The 6,492-nt window shown below is 39.6% G+C and overlaps 1 non-coding gene across 1 annotated transcript; it reads right to left on the bottom strand.

Moving 5' to 3' along the window:
- Positions 1-5,985: 5,985 nt before the first annotated feature.
- Positions 5,986-6,096, bottom strand: LOC133310208 (small nucleolar RNA R71). The gene has a single exon (XR_009751421.1). It is a non-coding gene; the product is annotated as a small nucleolar RNA R71 (small nucleolar RNA).
- Between the last annotated feature and the right edge of the window lie 396 nt (positions 6,097-6,492).

Genomic DNA, 6,492 nt, shown 5'->3' with positions numbered 1-6,492 from the left:
AGGCTTCCAGCTTTTTTTCTCTACGTCAGCAGTGATAATGTGTTTGAGTTTCTCCAGGAAAAGAACAAAAAGATAAGGAGAGAGTGGGTCCCCTTGTCTTAGCCCTCTACTATGATAAAACTCCTCTGTAGTTTTCCCGTTCCAAAGAACATTCATCGAACAGGATGTTGTGCACCACATAATAAGATTAATTATGTGAGATGGAAAGCCACATCCTGAAGGGTGTCCCTAAGAAAACCCCAATTGATCCTGTCATAAGCCTTTTTTGGATCGACCTTGATGGTCATCCACCCTTTGGCACCACATATCTCATAAAATGGATCAACTCCTGAGCAAAGGTGACATTGTCAGTTCCTTGCCGACCTTTGATGAAGCTACATTGATTCGGCATTACAAGCTTTTCCTTTTGCATTTTCAAATGATTAGTAAGAAGCTTAGTCATTGTTTTGTAGATAACATTACACAAATTAATTGGACGAAAATTCTTAAAGGATTGGGGAGCATCCACTTTTGGGATCAGACAAAGCAGTGTCTGGTTAACATCTTTAATACGTTGGGGATGATTAAAAATAGTTTGAATAAAAGAGCACACTGAATCTCCCACAACGTTCCACTGGGATTGGAAGAACAAACTGTGTAGGCCATCAATTCAGGGAGCTTTATAAGGCCCCATTGAGAACATTGTGTCACAGATTTCCTTTGCAGAGGGTTTCCTCCCTAGAATCTGAAGGTCCCTTTGATTAAGATGAGGGAATATATTTCTAATAGGGAAGATATATAGGCCGCACAATAGCTTCTTCTTTGTACAAGTTCTTATAGAAATCCACCGCCATTGGCATGAGACTCGATGGCTCACCCACCGAAGCACCATCTTCATTCTTCAAAGCATCAATGTGATTTATTCTGCGTCTGGTAATCGTCGATGCATGGAAGAATTTTGAGTTGCGGTCCTCGTACATAAGCCGATTAGCACGAGACCTCTGAAACCATGCCATCTCCCATCTGTGGTAGATGATATTAAGCTAATGCCACAATTACTTCTGAAGATTCTCCAGAGCATGAGATCTTTGATGGCTAAGGCTACAACCGATCCCACTAATGCGTGCATGAAGCGTTCTTTTTTTCCTAGCCTCTTCCTTGAAACACTCCTGATGCCATATCATAGCCTTGTTATGGAAGAGGCTGCTGGAGGGGATCTACTCCCCCCCTCCTTTCTCGCCAGATGTCAAGGACTAAGTCAGGAAACTTCTCGTGGGTGAGCCAAGCTGCCATGAACCTGAATGGACAACTTTTGTTCTCATTGTGAGGAGGATGACCATTCCAAAGGAGAAGAGGGTTGTGGTCTTAACAAAAGAATGGTAAGTGAGACACCACTCTATTAGAAAAAGATACATGCCAAGCCTCGTTAGCACACACACGGTTCAGCCGTTCAAAATGATGTTATTTCATGTGGCATCTTGCAATCTGCCACGTTAAATGACATCGTGCATATCTGTACCATTAATATAAAATTTTATTTTTGAAAATATATTTTAATTTTTAATAATCCTATTATTTTCCCTTGTTATTTGAATATATATATATATATATATATATATATATTGAGAGTGAAAGAGAGAAAAAAGTATGGAGAAGACTCTTAAACAATATAATTAAAAATAAGATTTTACGTAAAAATGGAAAGGAAATAAAAAATCATAAAACATAAAATCATAATATAAAAAAATCGTAAAAATGTAAAAGCCCTTAAAATATTGGCAAAAATATTTTGATAGATTTTTTTTGTAAAATCATAAAATCGCACTGATTAATCAAGATTTTGACTACCATGCTGTTGAAAGCATCTTGTGTTAAGGTGGCATGACTGGATGTAATGGACGGGTTCATGGCATAGCAAAATTTCTAATATATTACAATAATTTCTATATTCATCCAATAAAAATATAATATCTATACTGACATTATGAGAAGAGATAAAAAAAATACGCCTATATATTCCCTGACAGAAATTATATCTAATACTCCAAGGTTGTTCAAATCGAGGTTACTTAAGATCAGAAAGGGTGAAAAATTGTAAATTGTATGATCGACACTGATCTTAAGATCAACACTATTTAAGATACAAAAGTATATTAATATATATATATATATATATATATATATATATATATATATATATATATATATATATATATCCATCTAGTTAAAATAGAAGAAAAAAAATAAAAAAATGAAAAAAAAAGTAGCAGTGGACTAGGTTGAGTCCAACCCCCAGAAATTGATTAAATTATGGTTTCCATTCTCTCCACCACTACCACCACCTAAAAGGCTAAACCCATATACAAGTAACAAAAACCAAAAATAAACAAATCCTAAAACCTGAGAGAGCTGAAACTAGATGATTGATGATTATGACCATGCTTACCTCACCCGACCTGAACAACAATTTTAAGGCCTCTCCATCGAGGGTTGGGAAAAGGCATCAACGACGAAAGGGGAAGCTGCTGAAACCCGAATTGGGGGAAAACAGAAGACCCAACGACAACAATGGGTAAGACGATAGCGACAAATTCAAGCATCCAAAAGGGACCAGCGAAGACGGCATCTGAAACACCGATTGCGTTTGCAAAGGAACCATCCAAATCGTACTAAAATATATCCAGCTAATTTTTATCAATTTTTGTTATTTCTTGATAAATCATCTTCTCTCTCTCTCTTCAAACCTCTTTTTCATTTTTGTGCTTCTCTCTTCCAAGGTTTAAGTTTCCTAGTAAGTAGTTTTTCTTTTTGTGGATCTCCGGCGACTGCTAATGATTGCTAAAACCTCCCCTCTTCCCAAATTGGGGCTATTTGAGTTCAATCGCAAAAATTGTGGAATCGTACATCCTACCAATTCCACGTTCTTGCACAACGATCTCACTCGATTGAAGAAAGAAACGATACTACACACGACTTGACTCGTTGCAGAGGGAAAAAATGTAGAATCAACCGATCTAACGTTTTAACACGTGATTTTAATAACTTTGCAATACTCGGTGCTATGATAGTACCGTAATATCAAAGATGTTCTCATGGCATAGGTCATGACATGGATATTGTGGTAGAGACTAAGGATGGAAAACACAAATTCAAGAACGTATATTAAAGGTTTCAACGGCAATTCGAGTTTGCCGGCGACTCCAACAAAATACAGAAGAAGAAGATAGAGAATTCAGTTGTAAAATTCAGATTACCACCTAACAACGTGACTAGGACTTAAAAGGAATCAACAATTCTAATCCTATTGGGCTCATATTCATAGGCCCGTTATTTACAGGAATTATAACTTGTATAAACTCTAGTAAGGCCAAAGATGGGCCTCAGATCACATTTGGCACAAGTCACCACGTCACCCTTACTGATAGTCCTTGGTCCACTTTGAGCGCACTCTAACTTGTGTCCCTCTTCTAGGATGTTCTTCATCTCTCTCCCTTGTCTGTTCTACCGACACAGCATCATCCACCGACAAAGCATCATCTTTTTCATTACCCCTGTGTCCATCGATGTTCTCTTGTCTTGGTTCCGTATCAGATACCTCCTCTCTTAAAGATTCGATTTTTCCCTCAAGGTCGAACTGAGGAAAGTCTTGAGAAAACTCGGTCAGAGCTACCTGATAGTCCTCAAGAGTTGAGGCCCATTAAGTGTAAATTGTTCCACAAAACCTATGTTTTGGTTATAAATCACCCCCTTCAACCTTCTTCTTTTCATATAGAGCAACTGTTTTGAATAGTGGACCAGAGCAATGTCGAAAGTGGGAATTAAGGTAGACCTGGAGCAAATTTAACATTATCTTTTTCACATATGACTCTTGGGTTAGTTTGCTTTGTTCAGGACGCCTAAGGCCCATCAAAAGGAACCACAAAATGAAGAGAGAAGAATGAGTGTTGCGCAGAAAGGAAAAAGAAGTCTGCTATAGTACAACAGCAGTCAAAAGAAGCAATGGGGAGCCGCCACGTCAGCTCCAGCAGAGAAGGTGGAGGTGCTGCCTCTGCTACAGTACGAAAGCAAAGAAGCTGAGCAATGGGGAGCCGCCACGTCAGCTACAGCAGAAGGAGTGGAGGTGCCTCCTTGAATCCGATACTCCTACTCACAAAGGGAGCCAAAAGCAAGGGGGACCACTTCCATTTAAGGCCAAGCTGGCAAGAAGCAAAGCTACCATTGGAGAGGATTTAGACAAAGCACGACCCTTGATGAAAGGAACAATGGAGATCAAATGAAGAACCCTATAAAAGAAACAAGCAATCCTCATAAAGGGGATCATCAGCACCCATCCTAGGACTCGTTGTCTCTTTGTTTTCTTTTTTGTAAAAATGCTCACTGGGAGCTAACTTCCTCTAAGTAGGTGAGGGTTCCATAGAAGTAATCCCTTTTGTCTTAGGATAGCTTTGTAAGGAACACATATTTTATAAATGAATTTTGAGTTGCTATTTGGTTTAATTTATTGATTTTGTGAAACCCTTTGGGCTGGCAACCTCATCCCGGGACCACTCGGTTGATGAAACACTGACAAAGGCGTGTGGAGCATTCTCAAAATCCTGGGGTAGTTTAGCCTGAAGAAAGGAGGGAGAAACACCTGGAATGAGGAGCACTGCCATGTGAATCCATGCTTTTTTGAGAAGGCAGCATGGTTTCCTTGCATATAACTCCAAGTACTATGGAGTAACGTGGAGAGTAAGTCCTTACCCTCTGCTTACCTATAGCAAAACAAGGGAAGGAGCAAAATCCACTTGTAAAATATGCTACCAAGCAGGGTTAACCAAAGGGATGAAAACATGGAACCCGTAACACCTACTTGATCTTTTTCTTTCTGAAATTAATCTTAACTCAACTTCTATCACAACCTTTTCTTCACGATAACTGAACTGTGTTTTACCAGCTGATGCTCTTACCTTCATTTCGTTGACTGCTCTTAAAGTTACTTCAATTGATGCCTTTTTATTCGATGACCGTGCTAAGTCATTCATTGCTCTCATCTGGTTCAGAATGGTTAACATTGTTTAACTAGCTGCCCAGAGATTGCTCTTTGTGAAGCTTAGCTGAGAATAGTAATTTCTTTTATTGCTCTATTTTACACATTAAGTTTCCTTTAGCGCTTCTTACTTCACAACTGCTCCCTGAGGACGATAAATCTGGGGCTACAATACCCTATATTGCTTGATACGTACGCTTGCGTATAGTTGAAGAGGGTTGCTCTTAGTCAGAGTAGATTGCTCTTGTTGGCAATCCTGATTACTACTCTGCACTCTTGCTCTCTGAAAGAAATATTCCCGAGCAACTCTCGGTTCGACCAAGCAATTGGCGCCGTTGCCGGGGATCATTTGGCAAGAAAGGGCATTTTTAAGGAAACATTTTTTGTTTAATCACAGTCTTTTTGTTTTAATAGACCTCCTCCATTTGTATGAGCACAGAACCTACAGAACTTGGACTGGAAATAGTACTTTTTGATCCAGAACCCGAGAGAACCTTCAGAAATAGAAGAAGAGTTCAAAGGCTGAAAAACATTACAATGGAGGAGGTTGTAAACAATGATAACAATGGAAATCATAATCATGAGCCTGAACAAGGACCGAATGGAGGAAGAGGGCCATCGTTGAATGATATGGCTGCTCCCTTCAGAAATGGTCCATAACGAGGCTATGTTCCCCCTCCTCTGAATATCCCGAACTTTGAAATAAAACCTGCAATGTTCCAAATGATTATGAACGCTGGTCAGTTCCATGGACTACCCATGGAAGACCCTCACAGTCATTTGGACAATTTCACTGAGATAGTTGACAATTTCAAAGCTCATGGTATTTCGGAAGAAAACATGCGGATGCGGCTTTTTCCATTTTCCTTAGCTGGAAAAGCCAAAGAATGGAGGAGAACATTGCCCCCAAACTCCATCACCAGTTGGGAGCAATTGGCGGAACAGTTTGTTACCCGATTTTTTCCCCAAGCAAAACAAGCCCAAGTGATGGCTGATATAGCTTCCTTTCAAATGTATGATGGAGAAAGTCTGTATGAAGCGTGGGAACGCTTTAAAGAGTTGATACGAATCTGCCCGAATCATGGAGTTTCTGATTGGGGCATCATTCACACGTTTTAACATAGTTTAACCCCACCATTGAAAGCAACTGTTGATGCAGCCGCGGGGGGATCTTTTGGATTTTACTTATCCAGAAACCTACCAGTTGTTGGAAAAACTTTCAAAAAAACATATTTCATGGCCTTCCACACGCCACAGTGCTCCTAAGAAAGCAGTAGTTCTTGAGCTAAGCTCAGCTGATGCTCTTTCTGCACAAATGGCTTCGCTCCAGAACACTATAAAAAACTGGAAGCCCATGGAACAGAAAAAAACAACTGAGCAACTTCTTTTGACTCAATCAAGTCAGAGTTGCCCCACTTGTGGAGGTCCTCATGAATATGAGGACTGTAACAATCTAGCTGCTGTGTGCTATGCAGGAGGGTATG

Source organism: Gastrolobium bilobum, unplaced genomic scaffold (assembly GCF_033153095.1).
Source record: "Gastrolobium bilobum isolate Gb01-03AN ecotype WA unplaced genomic scaffold, APGP_CSIRO_Gbil_v1 utg196559, whole genome shotgun sequence".
Classification (NCBI taxonomy): domain Eukaryota; kingdom Viridiplantae; phylum Streptophyta; class Magnoliopsida; order Fabales; family Fabaceae; genus Gastrolobium; species Gastrolobium bilobum.
Note: the sequence above shows the minus strand (reverse complement) of the source record. Positions and strands in the feature narration are given on the sequence as shown.